A 19,889-nucleotide genomic window follows, 5' to 3' on the forward strand; every position below is an offset into this window, starting at 1 on the left:
GGAGTTACACCTGTTTCACCAAATGACATCAGTAAACTTATGTAAAGAATTATGATTTTGAATCAGTATAATACAGATGAATTAAATAATTTCATCATTCAAATTATAAACATAATCATCACAAAACGGAAGAGAATTTTAATTCTTACAAATTAAAAAAGTTATCAGTTAATGACTGTGCAAGTCTGTAATTCTGCGGGTGCAGTACCTTTTTTATACACAGAGAGAGCATCGAAATTATAATTTGAACCAGTTTATTAATGTACGATTGCGTACTGCACTAAAGCGCGCGCTGAGTGTCATCCAGCCAGGCCAGCTGGCCAGCACTGCACTGGCGCCCAAGCACGCCGCGCCGCTGCGTCACAGCGGAAAAAAGGTTTTGTCCCGGCCGAAACTGCCGGGTGACCGACCAACCATACTCCGTACCAACTACCATCCTGCAGTTTTTACTTCTTCTTCTGGAAACAGTACAGTCCACCGTCTGGTAATTGTCGTACTGGTACTTCGTCTTACAAATCGGGAAAACAGGAGTAGGCCTACAGGACGATGTAATTATAGAATTTAATGGTAAGTATGGAAGTTTCAAATTTCCTAAAACCTGTCGAGATGTATCATGTAGGCCTAGACCAAAAAAGCTTCAGTCTCTGTATTTTGGTTGTTCCGCTGAACTACGTTGGCTCCAGGATTACAGTAAAATGTCAGAAATTGTTGAATAAATCCCCAGAAACGACGGTTAATCCTGTCTAGTCGAGATGGTGACTGAGATACGTGATGATGGTGCCCCATGTCTTTGCTCCAAATCCATTACTTTTACTTTTTAGTTTTTAGCACGCAATGCCAATAAATGAATAATTAAATGACTGCACTGTGACTGTCTGAAGTCGATTTTTTATAGCCTAGGCCTAATTGAGTCATCATGGTGTGCGATTCCTCGATGTTCGGCCGGGGAGCGCGGAGCTATGCCTATGGCATGTATTGTACACTAGGCGTAGGCCTACTTTGTAGGCCTAGTTTATTGTAGGCTCCCGTAGCCATACAATGTAGCCCAGGCCATGCCACCGCGCACTGAAAAATCAAGCCATAGTGTTGTGGACACCAGAACTGAGATCCAAGCACGCGCGACCCAGGCACTAGCTAGAAATCCACTGCCAAACACGGTTCATGGTACGAGGTTAGTATACATGTATGGCAGTGAGTCCAAACTTCGCGCGTGTCCAAACTTCGCGGACGGTCATTATCTCCAAAACTAGCCAATATACTTAAAATCTGACATCATCAATGTGAAAAGCGACCTAAAATTACCCTTCGCTGAAAGTTTCTTTAGGATTAGTCCAGTATTCATGAAAATATTGGCAAAAGATCGGCAAATTTGTCACCGTTAGCGCCCGTTTTGAAGAAAGCAACAAGCATCACGATATCACCATTTTACAAGCAGAAATCATAAAAAATGTGAGTTAAATGTGGTACTAACCGATTCCATAGCATTTTGCCATCAATCTGATATAAATATTTCACTTTTTGAGCTTGAGTCTTTGTTTAAATCTCAACAAAAGCTTTGGTGCGCGAAGTTAGGTCACACTTTTTCTGAACGGTTTTCCAGCACAGCCCGCATTCGCCGATCGGAATAGAATTTTGAGATCGCGATACCGGCGAAACCCAGTGACCTACTTTGCATTTTCGTCCATGATTTTACAGTTTACGATCTTGCCGTCAATGTGGTTACTATTTCTTGAATTGGTTTTGTATAAATTATGAATAATTTGTGGACAAAATTAAGCCTGATAAATATTTTTGAAAAGTGCGCGAAGTTTGGACACCCCATCATACTAGATCTATCTACTATTATACCTCGCAATACGGTACAGTGTACGTGTGAGTGATGACTACATGATATAGCATCTTTTAACAATCATATTTAGCATGCATCACCTTTCACGATTTTAGGATTGGATGAAGTTTTATCCACAATTTGGGGCTTTTTGGACATTCCGAGCAGTCAATTTCTTTCGCCTATCCGCCATTTTGATATCCTGCTGTATACATGTAGCTTCGCGTTCTGTTCGAACGTAGAGGGCAGGAATGTTACATGTAGTTGCGCTTGTGATGTTTTCGATTCGATCGAATGGAGTCGAGTATAGTCATGTCATGATGTTTGGATTGTCACGATCGATCACCCCACTTCTAGTATGATAAAAGCAAAGTGGGAGTGAGCTAGTATTTCGTTGAGATTTTGGAATAATTTATGTTGCTGTTCTGTGCAGTTTGATGAAAAATAAGTTTTCTGTGATTTTCCGTTTGATAAGCCACTTTCAAAGGGCCGTTTCCTTGAATTCTCTGAAAACGCGAAAAATCAGTCTGTGTCCCTGCATAATAGTTTTTATAGCGGGTATTATCGACAGAGAGAAAGATTATCGATATCGCTAAGTGGCAGAAACAAGCGATTTTCGACAGGACCATCGATAAACAGGTTATTAATAACAGCCTTCGTAGTGCACGTATCCATGTAGCCTTGTATAGAAGTATTCATAAGTAGTGTTGAAATAATACAACATGTACACGTACATGTAGCTTCATCCGAAGCTCATTTAAAAATAGCATTATAGGTCCAAATAGCATTTCCAGTTTTACCACTACCTCCTGTATCACCTGCCACTTGTAGTGCACTCTCCATCCCTACCCTCACAATTCCCGGGGGGGAGGGCACTGATCTACCAAAAAAGTAGTACATGTAGGTGTGTGCTGCGGGCGAGACAAAAAACGGGGGCCTTGGAGCGGGCTTATTGTAAAAAGGAGGGTCCTCGGAACTATGAATGTTTGTGAAAACGGGGGTCCTTGGAACGGGTCACCTGAGTGTGAGTGCATATGCATCCCTATGGAACGTGCATGCAGCTAGCCTGGCGGTACGGGCGCCGGGTGCGCTAGCGCAGAGGCGATGGTCGGACAGGACAGCGGTCTGCGGCTGCTTTTCACCAAAAGTGCGGCTCATTGTAGCAGATCAATACGGCCGGAACGGCGTAACAGAAAATATGCGAAGCTTCGGAGCGGATTTGTGTCTTTTTTCTCGATAAGAAGAAAATGCTATGCTTTGGAGCAAATTTCTTTTTCTCAATAAGACAAAAATGCTATGCCTTGGAACGGAAATTTGAGTGTCAAAATGGGGGCCCCCTCCGCGGCACATACCCACTATGCATTATATACTGAGTTCCCCCTCCCCCCAGGACAATTCCATATCACATTAAACAATTGTCCTCAATATGTAACCCCCCCCCCCTCCATCTCCCCTCTCCGGGCGTGCGGTGACGCAAACGCTTCCTAGATCTTTGTGTAGTAACATAGAGGGAAACAAACATAACCTCAGTATACACTTCCCCTTGTAGTGTATGCCTACCCAGGGAGGGGGGAGGCACTCAGTATGTAATGCATGGTGGGTGTGCCGCGGAGAGGACCCCCATTTTTACACTGAAATTTCCGTTCCAATTCATAGCATTTTTATCTCATTGAGAAAAGAAACAAAGAAAGCCGCTCCAAAGCATATCATTTTCTTTTTATGGAGAAAAAGGAGAAAGAAATCTGTTCCGGCTGCATTGATCTGCATTTTTGGTGTAAAGCGGCCCGCAGGGCGCTGTCCGACCATCGCCTCTGCACGAGCGCACTGATGTGCTGTTCCAAGGACCCCCGATTTTACAAACATTTGTAGTTCCGAAGCCCGTTCCGAGGACTCTCCTTTTACAATAATCCTGCTCCAAAGCCCCGGCCCTGTTTTTGTCTCACCCGCGGCACATACCTGCCACTTTTATGGTCGAGTACTCCTCTTCCCCCTTCCCAAATGCCTGCCCCTCTCTCTTTTCCGATCGAACTTCTTGAAATGGGCGTGCGGCAGTGCCAGTGCTTCCTATAACTATATACTGTGTAGTAACGTTCAGGAAAAAAAAATGTATGCCGTGGAAGGTTGTTCTCATTGTCGATCATGCCATTGCATTCCAAAGTTATTTTGTATCCTCTATTACTATTAGAATCATGCAGACAGGCATGTGCGAAGACAAGGAGGACTGCAGACTGGGGGGGAGACTGGCCATACTACGGCTCACGCCCCCCTCATGCCAAGACGAGAAATAAAGAGATGTTACAATTATTAGGAATTTATCTTGATCCATTCTTTGACTTCATCAAAAGCATCAATGCCAACTTCTAGCACCAGTATCTATAAAGCAAATAGTACCTACATTGTAGCAGCTCATCAACCTTGTGACAGACACACTGAGAGGAGATCATTTGGGTGTGGAAATGATTTACAACGACCAACAAAAACAGCGATCCATTCCAACACAATAATACTAGCCCCGAGAACCTCGCCACTTAAAGTGGAATGGCCCGCAGTTGGCTACCACCTATTTTTACTTTATGCCTAAAATTCAAGTTTTAAATATACTTTGCAAGGGATCAAGGACTTTTTTAAATTTTGAAGGAATCCCAACAAATTCCATACCATAGAAAAAATTTTTGAAATAAGACAAAAAATGATGATTAAATCAACTCATATTCTGAAATATTAACAGGGATATTTAAAATTTACAGGGGAAAATATGCAAAAAAAATTTCTGTAAAAGAATATATTGAGGGCCGAATTTAGTTACATTGAAGAGATGGACCCTATTGACTTTTTCTGAAATCTTGAAGGAATCCCAACAAATTTGGTACCATTTTAAAGCTTGTGAAGTAGGAAAAAGAATAGTGCTGAAAGGTCAAGTCCACCTCAGAAAAATGTTGATTTCAATAGAAAGAAAAATCAGACAAGCATAATGCTGAAAATTTCATCAAAATTGGATGTAAAATAAGAAAGTTATGACATTTTAAATTTCGCTTATTTTTTACAAAATAGTGACATGCACAATTTACTCACATGTAAATGAGAGAATCGATGATGTCACTCACTATTTCTTATGTTTTTTATTGTTTGAATTATACAATATTTCAATTTTTACATATTTGACAATGAGGACCAACTTGACTGAATAAAAAATGTTCAACAATGGTAATTCCACATGTCCAGGGAAAAATAAAACTTCCACAGAACAATGTGGATAAAATAAGAAAATTTTGTATTTCATATAAATAATGAAATACAAAAGAAATAGTGAGTGATGTCATCAGTTCCCTCATTTACATACCCACTGTTTTGTGAAATTAAGCGAAACTTTAAAATATAACTCTTATTTTACATCCGATTTTTTAAAAAATTTTCAGCGTTATGCTACTACATGTAGTAGTTGGATTTTTCTCTTTTTATTCAAATCAACTTTTTGTTGGGGTGGAATCATCCATTTGAATCAACTCATGTAGATCTAGACCTAAAGCTTTAGTCAGGTTGTGCATTGGTTGTTACTCTGAACTATGTTGACTCCTCTCAAAGGGATTGACAGTGGAATGTCAGAATTTCTTATAGAAAACCCCAGAAACAATGATTATTCCTGTCTACTCATGATGTGTAATATTGAAGGAGATATTACCTGTTTAAAGGAGAGTACAATATGTATGTGCAGATTTTATTCAGCAGCAAAAGTACAACTTACACAAATGCAATGACTGGGACTGTAATCCTTTGTAAAGTGCAATGCGCTGCTACGCGCGGCAAGGTATACTCTTGAATTGTATGCCCTTTTATTCATAAAACTTCAAAGTTGTTCATGGTATAGATTCTTATAGGGTTTTTCCTCCATGACTTTTGTAATATTTATTGATCTCCTGCTTGCTTTACATTGATGCACAGTTGTAGATACAAATTCTGAAAGTGGCATTTTACTTTTCTCTCCATGGAAGCGCCGTGGTGTGGCGGTTCTGACTCTCGCTTTGTAATCAGAGGGTCGTGTGTTTGAATCTCACCATAGCCTAGCGTCCTTTGACAAGGCATCAATCCACACTTTGCCACTCTCACCAGGTGTTAAATGGGTAGGCCTACAGTAGGAAACAACTCATTGTGGTTGGTTTAGCAAGTGTGCGCCTAACAGGCTGCTTGAAATGCTATGAATCCAGTGACTGGGTAATAATAATTGTGAAGCACTTTGAGCAGTCGTAGATTGATAAAGTGCTATATAAATGACAATTATTATTATCCTTACATTCTTCTATATTAAAAGTGTGTCTAAAAAATATACAAATTTGAAAAAATTAGGGTTTTATTTTAGACTAGATCATTGTCGGTCTAATGTTAGTCTCTAGACCCTCATTCTAGATCTAACGTTATATTTCGGTCATTTCAGCCAGTCATTTTGTTAAGACAAGTAAGATTGAAATTGAATCCGGGAAGACCGGACACTGCATTTCAGAATTTTTTTTAAATTGCTTGATTATGCTCATGGGGAAGGGGGCCCAACAACAGCGTTTAGTAAACTTTCGCAAATTACCAAATTATGCGGATTGTGATTCTGAGACATGAATGAGGCCTGAGGTGCTGGCTGATCATATTACCCTAACATCAAAGGGAATGAAACCTAGACAAGTGGGCATGTGTGAAAACAGAAAAATCAAAGAATTAGACAATTTGAGATCGATCGGACAAATCATGAGAAAGTTATGATCATTTGAATATTGCGATAACTAATGCTATGGAGATCCTCCCATTGGCAATGCAACAAAGATATGTGATGTCACATGTGACCAACTACAACTTTCCCTTTTACAGAATTAAAATGCCCCCTAATTTTCTCTTATGGTTATATTTCATCTATGATTTACATGTATTCTTTGAATTAATCTGTATTACATGCCCTCCTACACTGTATGAATGATCTACTGATAGATGTGATAAAAGAGGCAGTTTAAGTGAGATATATACAAAAGTAATAGGAAAGTTGTTCACATGTGACTTCACAAATCTTTGTTGTATTGCTAATAGGAAGATCTGCATTAAAATAATGATCTAAACTAAAAATGGTCATAACTTATTTATTCAATTTTCTCAAATCTTTGTTGGTTTACTTCTTTGTTGTTTTTTCTATTTTGGCATGAGCTGTCATGTTCCAAAGGTTTCATTTTCCTTAAAGTCTTAATTATGCCTGAGTTAACTCTACCCAAGGAGTTGCTGCAGTCAAATGCCACATCGCCCATCTGTGTTTTACTGAGAAGTCGGTCTATATTTTTCAGTCTATTTCTGCCAGGATTTGCTACCCTGAGACTTGATCTGGCTTTGTGGCATCCTGTTCCTCCATAGGTCTACTAAAGTAACCCAGATCTATGAAGTGCATATGGGTTACTTAAAGTCTACATGGAGGAATTGCACTGCAGTGGTGGGAGTAGGCATCATACCATAAACGTGATTGGCTTGTGCATTCATATGCTCTATTTGCAATAGAAAAAAAGAATAATCAGCGAACTTGACATGGGCTACAGGCTTTGAATAAAAATAGTTGATTACATTTCATGCCAATAAACTGACAAATGGTTTGCTGGTCACTGTATTCAAGTCTTTGTAAATGTGATAACTTCAGTTTAACTTATAACTTAGGCTCATATAAATACATGTACTAGCATGGATCCCATGAAGCCTTTTGATTTTGAGGTCAACGGTCAAGATCACCGTGACATGTTTTCATCTTACCCTTCTGAAGTCCTTGTAAACACAATAACTTCAGTGTAACTTTAATAACCTAGGCTCATATAATTTGGTGTGTACGATACTACATGTAGCATGGGTCCTAGGAAGCCCATTGATCTTGAGGTCAAAGGTCAAGGTCACACTGACATGTTTTCATCTCACCCATCTGAAGTCCTAATAATGCGATAACTTTTCAGTAGTTAACTTAACCTAGTTATAGGCTCATTATAATTTGGTGTGTATGATAATAGGGTCATTCCATAAAGGTCGGACGTACATTCGGACACATTTAAGAGCTGTATCTCCTTTAATTTGATAGCAGTGTTTTATTTATTTTAGTATATCATAACATGTGACCTAGGTTATCATTACAGCATGACAGGACCAGGCTGCAATATGAAGAATAGAAAATATGGGCAAAAATGTGAGGGGTCGGACGTACATTAGACGAAAGCAGGTTTTATGCTTTTAGATTTCATGTCAAAATCTCTGTGATTTTTGTGTTGCAGGTACTAAAATTCTAATATGAGCTGTTAGCTAAAGGATGAATCTTACAAGAAATGAAGCAAAGAAATTGATAGGCATTGCTTTGTTTTAGTTACAGGCTGATCTATTTGGGGTCGGACGTACACTTTGAAGGGTCGGACGTACATTGTGCAAAATATTTGCACACTGTACGTCCGACCCCCTTTGAAGATCAGTTACTCAAAACATAGACATTCTAAACTGGATTTTTTTAATATACATACTGTTTGGTTAGTTGTCTTTCACATAAGATGGAATTAACAAATGAATCTGATGCTGGTGAAGAGTTATGCTTGATTAAAGTTGACATGCATTCAGACGTGTACGTCCGACCCCATACTGATTTTCTTACAATCAAGCAAAATGCACCACATATCTATTACAAATGAGTCAATGGGTTTAAACTGTTTCCATTTTTAGATCACATCAATAATGAAACAACTCAACTATTCACACAATGCAGAATACTGTTAAACTTCAAGTAAAATGTATTTTTTTAATGGTTTGCAAAAGACATGACAAAGAATTTCTTCAACATTAAAAAAACTTGTTCTGATACAAACTTTGTTTTTGCAAGGTGGATTACGAACCATGAGTCTTCCCTGATGTTGCAATGTTAAAAAAAACATGCAATATGACCTTTTGACCCCTAGATGACCTTTGATCTCTCCATCCTCAATAACACATGTAATTTTTCCCACTGATCGTTTTGTTCCAAGTTTGGGCAAAATTAATGCAGAAATATGTCATTTGACATTTTTACACCTAGATGACATTTGACCTCTCCATCCTCTTTAACAAATATGTGGTACCACCCACTGATAATTTGTTCCAAGTTCGAATACATTTGAATACAATACATAAAAAAAACTACCGGTATCAAAAGTTAAATTTTGACCCCCTAGAAAGCTCGAACAATTGACCTTGAATAACAAAGTGAGCAAAAGTGACCTTTTGACCCCTAAATAACCTTAGAAATTATCATCTTCATCAATAAAAATATTGTATTACCCTCTGATTTTGTATTTCACGTTTGAACAATATTGATGCAAACAAAAAAAATTGATTTAAACCAAAATCTGTAAAAAAAAAAGACTAATGGCCTCCTATCTTTGACCTTTTGACCCCTAGATTACCTTTGACCTCATCAACACACACATGGTATCAACCAAGGATCATTTGTACCAAGTTTGAACAAGGTTGATGCAGAAATAAAGAAATGAGAACAAGTCAAAATTAAATGAATAACCCTTCACATTTTCTTAACTTACACCCCTATAGGCAAAAGTATTTAGTCTAGACATCCATGTATCATTATAGCAAATGGCAGATCTATTTCTCATAGAGGGGCAATTGCTGTACCTGAGATTGAGGGGAAGGGGCAATTTCTACTTTTATATGGAACTTCTTTGTTTATTAAATTTCTCATGTATTTGTAGGTTTTAATTTTAATTTTCTTTTTTAATTTTCTGCAGGCTATTATTAAGTCATAATTACCACTAAATTCATTAAGTTATGTGATAATTTGAGATGAAGGAAGGCAGTTTCCATTGAATATGCACACAATACATAAATAAATCACCATTTCTTGAAGATGATATCATCAATTAAAAAATCTACACGTCAAAAATGTGAGGTATTCTTTGTGAAATTGGTCTCAAAACTTGTGCAAGACTTCAAAGAAAAAACCAATAAAACTATACAGCGATATCAGGGTGTGTTAAATCCTATCAAATGTACAGCTGTAAGGCCTCCATGTATCAACGCACTGTCACACATGACGTTTCAGGTGCACTGCAAAAAAGGTTGGTGTAAATTTAACACCAGCCAGGTATCTACATGTACATGTATATCTGTCCATACTGGAGAGGTGTTAAAACAACACCGGTTTGGTGTAACTACGCTAACACTAATTTGGCATTTAACCAACACCAATCAGTGCAAAACCAATATTGGTTTTGATTCTTAAGTGTTGTTGCAGAGCTGCCAACCAGTACGTTTTGGGCGTATTTAGTATGTTTTTGCAACCAGAATACGTCAGTATGTTTTTTCTTTAAAAACTATGATTTTGTGAGAGAAAAAAATTGAAAAATAACACAAATGGGTTTTGAATCAATGTAATTTCAGGAAACTTTTTTTCAATCATTTTGTTAAAACCAGTGCACATTACAGCTTGCATGCAGCTTGAGCGCCGCGATGAGCTTTCGCACAATGTATTTCATTATGAAATAAAAGTACAGTTTTTTTGGAAATATGCATTTTTTTTGTTCACAGAATACAAGTTTTTCATTTCCAGAGGTTTGCAGGTCTGGTGTTGTTTCAATGCTTCTGTGATGTGGACTGATATAGATACCAGGCTGGTGTTACATAAACACCAGCGTTTTGCAGTGTGGGTTTCTTTTGGTAATCAACAGTATCATATTTCTCTAGCCAACTGCTGTACTTGGGCTTGCGCTTCAGTTTAATGAAGTTAAAAGGGCTAGTGCTAAAGTAAGCAAATCAGCCTTTATTAAGTACCGGTATGCTACTTCACAACAGAGGATTAGGTCTCAGAACTAGCAGTTCAAGCCAAGGGCTTTATAAATTATACATGTATGTAAATTAGCACCAAAAACTAAGTGAAATTTGGTTATGTAACTGTGTGATCACATCGTTTTCTACCATTCATCAATTTTCGTCATGAGCAATCCCCAACCAAGATCTGAATAAGAAGAATCCAAATTAGGGTTAAGGGAGTAATACAGCATATTGTAGGATTGCCCGTCAGTGCAAATATGGCCAAAATTAGGTAAAAAACATTGTGATTCAAACTACACATGTACTTCCTCAGTTTTACCAATTTTCATAAAATTTGGCATGCACATTGGTCTTGAGGTAAAGATGTGCAAGATATATTTGTTGCATGTGTCAGAAATCATGTTGCCATGAATCTTGCTCTTCAAACCGCTTCATCAGTTTTCAACGAATTCTTATGAAATTTACATGTAACTCTCACATTCTTTTTTTTATGCAGTAAAGATGTGTATTAAAGACAATTTGTGCAACTGCATTGTCAGAATTTTTTTTCTGTGGTCATTGCAATTAAAGCCACAAACACAGAAAAACTGCTATTCTCAGGGTTTTGGTCAGGGTTCATCAAAAGTTAGCATCCACATTGGTCTTCAGCTAAAAACTTTAAAGCAATTCTCTATTCCAAATGTGTTTGAGATTGTGTTGCCATGGTGAGTGACAGCATGTTTCTGCCAAAAACCCAGGAAAAATACTTTCCATTTTACCATTGCTGTTTATATTTATCTGCTGCAAATCACCCATTTATAATCCACCTCTATGAGCAGAAACTCTAAAGAGAGTACTTCTACAGTATAAAAAGAAGTCTTCCAATGCAGCATTGTACTGTGCAGGTCTGGCATACAAAACTTGAAGTGCACACCATCATTTTGTCGGCCTAGCTTCTTGACCATTTATGAGTTTCACACAGGTTTATAGTCAATTCAATTGGTTAACAATTATTATTATTAAACCATGTTTACAGATCGATAATAAAACCAGCAAAAAGTCAATTCAATTTTCTGTCTTGAATTGGTTCATTATTTTGCTTTTCTTTTTCAAATGTTCTGCCCTTTTTATAGGCATATTGGTGTTGAAGAGCAGGAAAATAACAGGCAAAGAGTTGAAGGACTCTTGTATTTGGCAAAATAAACATTTGTGCAATGAGTGGAAACTTGGTGTCTGACAGTATTTCCCAGCGAGAGAGCAAATTTGTTGACCTTAGCATGAAAATCTGATATTGTGATAGATTTTGAAATAATATTCAGACAATAACATAATATCTTACCCTCCTTTCCTTTCTTTTTACAAATATCCTTTTTTTCCTTTATCGTTGTCAAGGAACATGAGGGACAGAGTAGAGGGACATGGCACCTGAGAATTCATTTGTCCATTATACAATCTATAAATTTACTTTTGTTGAGGATGTGTTCAACCCACTGCTCAATAGATTGAACAAACCCTTTAATGATACCATGTGCATACTGTACATGTACATCATATGCCAGCAATTCACTTTTTTTTTCATTTTTTAAATGCAAATAATGATAATGTGCCAATTTCTTTCAAGATTTGAATAATTTTTATACTACTGCATTAGATGTACATGCATGTATGTATTTTCACACAATTTAATTTAGGACCAATTTCAGGTAATTTTGTAGGTAACATCAGGGATTTGACAAATAACAGAAAAAAGAAGGTATACATTAATTCTAGGGTATTCTTCTAGATTTGAAGGGATAGTTAAAATTCAATTTTACATGCGTGTACTGAATTTAAAACCAAAATATCACATTATAAATATAATTAAATATACAATGCATCTAGGACTACATAAACTCATATCAATTAGATTATGGCATGTACAGTGCTGTACATGTACATGTATCTGAATTGGTTTAGGACCCCTTTAAAAGCAAGGCTTGTGAGCGGGGCACACATACACTTGGCAGCCACAAACGCACCCATCCACACAACACATAAAACTGATCATAACTTTTCAAGAACTTTTTGAACATGGAAAGAGTTGTACTATTTTTTCATATCAACAGGCATACTGTTTCATTCTTTAATGCAGGATATGAAAGGATTTCAGAGTGACATTTGTTCTCGCAAAAGGCTAATGACCATGATCCCTGTGGCATGCATACATGTATTATAATGTATCTATTTGTTAGTTCTGGAGGGGTATTTTGTAATGTATACTCTTGAGGCATTAATTGTAGTTTGAACATAAACAATACGCAATTGAACGACAATGATGGATACATGTACATAAGTCGTATTGCCCTTTTCTTTAATAATCTCAACTTATCAAGATAAGACTTGAAAGTGTGTCCCCAGGCAACATTATAATATCTCAAGTATTTGTATATTGTTATCAGTATCATTTCAGGTAAATTCATTTTAACCTACAGTATAAATAACTACATGTACACTGCGAGACACCAGTTTATATACCGGTAGTGCAGACAGCATCTGGATGATTTTTCTAGGATTGTACAATATGTTTAAACCAAAGTAACTTTCATTGCTATTTCATGATTCTATTAATTTTTCTTTGTTAACATAATTATCCAAATACTACTAGGGACGCAGAACGTGGCATATGGGGCAAAATTTTTAAACTTTTGAACATGATACTTACAGTATACACCTGAACATTTTGACATGATACATGTACATGTATACACAGAACATTCGGCCACATTTCATAGTTTTTCCTTTGCTTTCTTTTTCTTGGTTGTGGAATAGTTTATTTTTGGGGGATGTGCCCCTCCATTGAATTTCTGATGAAAGGATATTAAGAGTAAGTGAATTGTGGAAAATATTCATTTTTTTGGCTTGGCTTCATTAATTTTGTTATTGATTTCATATAATATTGATACTATAAATGGGGCTCAAATCTCAATATTTTACATACACTGTACACAGGGTCTTTCATGCAGGTGGCCATAGTCCGGAGGGTGGGGGCACAAATGAAATATTTTGACATTGGTTTGCTTCATCGTGACACCTTCGATTTGGGATACTTAAAAGTACATGCACATGTATGGTGATCTACATGTGTATGTTATGTATTTATGATATGTAGGCCTACATGTACTACAGTTCAAAACATACTTTATTTCTGTTGTGAGTCTTCTGAATATGCATTTGCATACATTGGCTGCAGTCAATCCCTCTCTTTTGTGCTTGATCAGTAACCAGTAATGTATGCGGCTGGTGCCCCATCCCAGGCGCTTTATGCTGTGTGCATTTCTTCCCACTTGTATTTAATCAAGAAATTCTCTATCTCAACTGAATCTCAATAATCTCAATCTTCTCATAAATAACTGTCAGCGCATCCTTTCTGTACCACTATCGATGACTTATGTGGGTTATGGATTGTTTCAATATCTATGGAATTAACTTCCACAAGACATGTGCAATATTTTTTGTCAAGCAGGACCTTCAAAATATTACTAAAAACTTGGTTATTCACATATATGTACATTGTATATGCTTTCAAGTAAATGAAGCTTTTCTCTGGCCTAACATGTTTCCATTTTTCCGTGTCTTTTGTTTATTGCACCATAAAGCATTGTCTCATGATGAACACCAGCGCTTTACAAATGTCCATTTTATTGTTTGTATTAAAGGATTTTGTAATGTTATATTACTGAGAATTTTGACAGTTTCACTCAAATGCAACATCTCATTGCAATACATTTTAAATTGTCCTCTGAAATATAAAAGTCAAATTACTTCAAAAAGTAACCATGTGGAAGATACACATTTTATAAATTCCTTAATTGGTTGATGAGCTGAAATATGCATTACATATTCTATATTTCTAAGTCCCCACATTTTCTTGATTACATTGATCTTTATAGAAAACTTGATGTGTAATATGATTTTATGCCCCTTTTAGTTATGCATTTTTTTCATAGTGCATACTCACTATATCTTAATTTTTTATTTTCTTTTATTATTGATCTCTGAAATTTCAGTTGTTTCAAGAACTACCTGAATCAGCTGTAACACAGACAGTGTTTAGCGTCTTGAGACCAAATAATGTTGAAGCTGACAGCGGGAACTATTTCAGGTATGTTCATGTAATTCAATTTGCCTTCCTTCAGGGATTGGCATGGAGTTTGCTTGTTTATTATATCGGAGCCTCGACCAACCCTTGCTGGGGATTCCTATTGTCCTGTATTTTTTGAATAATCAGTAAAAGATCTTAGTAAATTGCAATTGTAACAATAATTGTTACAATTACCACCGATCTTCCTTTGCAACAAATATTTTTATTTTCTTTGTCCTCTCTTTAGAATACATTACCTATTTTCTGTTAAGTTAAATGCAAATCTCTAAATGACTTCAAACGAGCATTCTCCGGGACAAAACTCATCTTAACCACTGCTGCAGCTTTTCTATCACTGTAATGACTCACATGTAGTTTTCAACCTCTCTCTTTGTCTCTCTTTGACATTTCAATACTATTAATGATTATACTAGTGTCTTATTTACCCAGGGCAGCAACTCCAGTAAGGAAACTGTTCTGCCAGACATGATTTTATTATTGTTTGTTTCATTGGCCCCATAATATCAGATTTTGCATTGATCTGTAAATTACATGTATGGGGCCAATGAAAATGAGAATGGGTTCAATGAAAATGAGAAAAAATCATAATAACAGTAATGCTTCATTTGAACCCTCCATCTGTGAAATAAATACTGTACATGTACGTGCCTTTTTTTATTATATTTTATTTGCAGAGTAAAGTTGAGTTGAGTTGAATTTAAGTCATTTTAAAAGGGAGGTGTAAAGCCATCAGTTATGATCTATATTTATGGGAAATTTATGGTATTGACTTCATATTTCAAATGATTTTAAAGGTCTAGCACACTTTAAAAATTTCATTTTAAATGTTAAAATATCATGTGTAAAAATAAACACAGTGTTGTGCTTTATTTCACAAAACAGTTCAGTTTATTTGGGGTGATTTGGAACTAAGACTAAAAGTTGGTGATGTTTCACATTTCCTATTTATATTTCATTCTGACAATTATGAACTATAACTAATGATTCATGTTTTAACATTGCTTTTGCATAAACTGTATGTGCAGAAGATGAAAGATCCTTTAAATCTTGGAAAATCAAAGACACTGGTAATCTTTGTCCAATTTTTCTTTCAATTTTTCTGCTCGAAATCTAATGCATGTTGATTGAAAAGCATTTTCTGACACAGGGCATCAGGCAACAAAACTAAGACCAAGAAACTGAACTGTCCCTTTGCAAATGATCACTTACGCCTTGTAGATGTATATTGTCAAAAGACCTGTATGTTGTCATAAATATGCACATAATCTTTAGGCGGCGGATTTTGTCTATTTAAAGGTAAGAATCACGTTAAATGTCCGTCGCTAATAGGTCCATGGTACAATGTTAGAACATTGTACCATGGACCTCTTCGTGATGGTCATTCATGTACATGTACATTTTGATCGGAACTACAAAGATATGGACGGTTAATGTGAGCCTTCCTTTGATGCAAAGATAGTGTCCGCCTTCTAATTATGTGCATCTTAAAAGAAAACAATAGCGACTGTCAAAGATTGTTGGATTATTTACATACAAATTATTTACCAGGTTTGCATTTTGCTGGCTGATATCTGTATAAATATGCCTTTGAAGGAACATGCTTCAGATTGGGAAATTGTAAATTCTTGATTCTCGAAATTTCACACACATGATTTCAATAACATTGAAAGATACATAATTTCTGCAAGCCATGTGCCATTTTCCTTTGTCATATCAGGAGGAAGCTTGGAAAAAAGGGCTTATGAAGGATGAACAATCGATCACAATATAGCCTTTATCTGGAAATGTTTGTAGATTGTCCCAAATAAATAAAAAATTAAACTAAAGGTGTGTTCAATGTCGATTTTCAAATTTAAACAGCAACATGAATCATTGAAAACTAAATTAGAAATCACTGAACACAAACACGATCAGCGTTGCACTGTTCAGTGTTGAAAACATAAAGCAGTTTACGTGTTGATCGTCTTTAAATTTCCCTCTTTAGTTAGTGCAGCTTTAGTGCGCAGTTTGACCCATCACATGAAAGGTCAGTTCTGGCACCAGTTTGTGTAGGCTTCCTATACGAGAGCAAATTTAAACACGCTTCAAATCTCAAATTGTGTTTAATGTCCATTCGTGGTGGTCAAGGTCGTAAAATTTGAGTTGATTGCGTTTTTAATCGCATCTTTTTCGATGTTTAAATTTTCCTTCGAATCATGATTTGAAAGATGTTTACTATTCGACCGGAAATAGAGGACATTGAACACACCCTTTGGTTCTCATTCTATCCATGTTTTGTAATCACGTTTTTTAATCTTGATCCATGTTGCCGATTAAATTTTGAAATGACATTGAACACACCCTATAAAGATCACCCTATAAAGTTTGGAACTACACATTGATTTTCCAGGATTAGGGCAAATTTTCTTTGCATGTACTTTATGCAATATCAATGTCTAATACATGTATGTATTCATGTCACTTGGGCGCAAATGAGACAGCTGATAAACTACTTTCTAATTTCTTTTGACCAGGTCTGCAAGCTGATTCTTAGTGATTCATCAGGTATGACGGTGCTTATCAGAGGTTAATACCGAAAGAAAGACTAAGAAAGGTTCCACTTAAAGCCAAACATAGAGGAACCATTTCTTTGGGTTGCTGTTCCCAAGGGCCAATTACCTCATGTTCATCAAGAGGTCACTGCTACATATTAACGCTGGTAGACAATACTGCTACAGTAGCAGAAATATTGTAGAGCATCTACTCAAGGCAAGGATTTCCTCATAAATGCTTGCTGATAGAGGAACTCCAATTACCTCAGAGGTAATGAAGGAAGTTAGCCGACTTTTTTCAATCCGTATCATCCACAGTGTTAGTCCAGGTAGGAGATATATCTTAATGAATAGAGTAAAATTTACTGAGCAAAATGCTGAAAATTTGATCAAAATCTGATTACAAATAACGAAGTTATTGGATTTTAAAGATATTCATTATTCCGGTGAAACAGTTCTAGGCATGTCTTCATGAATATTCATTAGGTGGACTGATGATGTCATATCCCCACTTGTTCTTTTGTATTTTATTATATGAAATTTATAATAATATGAAAAATTTTCTACAAAGAACTAAAACAATTGGATTGACAACTTATTAAAGGGCATTAGTTATTTATTGCCGCAACTTCTTTCATCATAATGGAGACACATCATTTACACATGTATGAAGAAATGAAACAGTTATGACTTTGTGTAATAACATGAGAAAAAGGAAAGTGGGGATGTGACATCCACCCACCTAATGAATATTCATGTCAATGTACATATAACTGTTTTCACAAAATATTGGTAAACTTTAAAATTAAATAACTTTGTTATTTGTTATCCAATTTTGATGAAATTCTCAACCTTTTGCTTTGTGAATTTTACTATATTCATTTAGATATAGATATTTTCAGCCCGGACCATCCCTTTATTTTTAAAGGGACATTAACCCTTTGTACCCGATAGGCATGTGTTCCGGCCTAGCAGTGAACTTGCAAATACCCGATAGGCTGGAATACTGGCCAGAAGTCATGCGACTTTAAAAATATGGGTTCTAAATATCAGGTGATCTTTAAAAAATAAGTTCAACTTTCTAGTATGCATAGGGATATTTAGTTGATAATTTCAGCCAAGATCTTAGCAGTATTGATTTCTGAGGTCAATATGACCCTTTAAACTTAGTTGAGTTTTCGAAATATCATCATAACGTAGAGAGATTATGGACCTAGCTCATGAAACTTGGACATAAGGGTAATCAAGTATTACTGAACACCCTGTCTGAGTTCCAGGTCTAATGACCAAGATCAACATTCATTTAGAGTCAATTAACTTAGATTATGTTGGGGTAATCAAAACAAAATTTTAACCAAGGCAATTTTTTTTAATGTAAAAAGCTTTTGAAATGGAATCACAATGTTGAGAGTTTATGGAACTTGGACATAAGAGTAATCAAGTATCAGTGAAAATCCTGCAGGAGATTCAGGTCACGTGATCAAGGTAAAATGTCATTAAAGGTCATGAACTTTGGCTATGTTGGGAATATTTGTTGAATTACCATCATAACTCTTTCAAGCCTCCAAAATACCCCAGTCTATTTCAAGGTTAACCCTAATAAGACTGCATTTATCGCAAAACCTAAAGGCTGAATTAACCCCCCCCCCCTCGACATATTTTGTGATAAATCTGTGCGAATTTTTTTTATGCGCCACTTGTTGACTTTTTAAGTCGCGTGTATTTGCAACCTGGTGTGTTCTGACATTACGCAAACATTTGCATGTGCATGCAGACTTTTAATAGCTAAACACCACAAATTTGTGTACAAAACTAACGCAAATAGTGTTATAGCCCAAATTCACAAATATATTATTATTTCTCCTTTTACTGATTAAAGAGCCCAGCCACTGACAAATTATTGGGAAATTGAATTAATATGAAATTTGCAAAAGGCCAATTGAGTTGCGTAATATAATCCGTCCATCGTGAGCACCCGTCAGACTTATGCGATAGGTTTGGACATCACAAATTTGACTGAACTCGTGATTTACTTCGGATCAGCAGTTCCAGTTTCCAACAATCCCAATTCCTAGAATCATAGCAGGTCTCTTGATTGTAAACCAAAATAAATAATCTCTGTAAAGTTACATGTTTCAAAGTGAAAACACGCAGTTTACTTCTGGTTGGTTAGTCTACTAACTATTGCTCTCCTTTAGACCTCCCAGACATGCCGGCGTCTATTACATAACATCCCCAGGCAAGCCTCCGAGTGAAAGACTTGAATCCCTCCTTTTTTCTGAGATAAGCCTTGATTTCCCCATGATTTGTCAATGAAAGGTCGCTTTAAACTCAATCTAATGTTTATCCATATTTTATTGTTCGAAATAGACATCAGAAATGAAATTTCCGGAAATTTGTTTTGCCCAGTTGATCATAGGCCTGCCAGCCGCTGTGCAGCGCCAGATCGACGAGGCTCCATCCCTTTGATTGTTGAACGCCAAACTGGGTAGCAGCAACTTCCATCTTTTAATGTCTTTTCATCCAACACGGCTGGGGTTTAAACTTTCGACCCCCCCCCCCCCGGTTGTGAGACAGATGCTCTACCAACTGACCCAACACACCG

General features: G+C 36.5%; 1 long non-coding RNA gene across 2 annotated transcripts; it reads left to right on the plus strand.

The window, feature by feature from the left end:
* Positions 1-168: 168 nt before the first annotated feature.
* LOC121414197 lies at positions 169-19,889 on the plus strand. 2 transcript variants are annotated; one of them, XR_005969819.1, is made up of 4 exons: positions 169-567; positions 14,659-14,753; positions 17,267-17,613; positions 19,704-19,889. It is a non-coding gene; the product is annotated as an uncharacterized LOC121414197 (long non-coding RNA). The 2 variants fall into 2 exon arrangements; XR_005969818.1 differs by lacking the exon at positions 19,704-19,889 and having other exon boundaries at positions 17,267-17,705.

The sequence above is a fragment of the Lytechinus variegatus genome, chromosome 4 (assembly GCF_018143015.1).
Source record: "Lytechinus variegatus isolate NC3 chromosome 4, Lvar_3.0, whole genome shotgun sequence".
Taxonomy (NCBI): Eukaryota; Metazoa; Echinodermata; class Echinoidea; order Temnopleuroida; family Toxopneustidae; genus Lytechinus; species Lytechinus variegatus.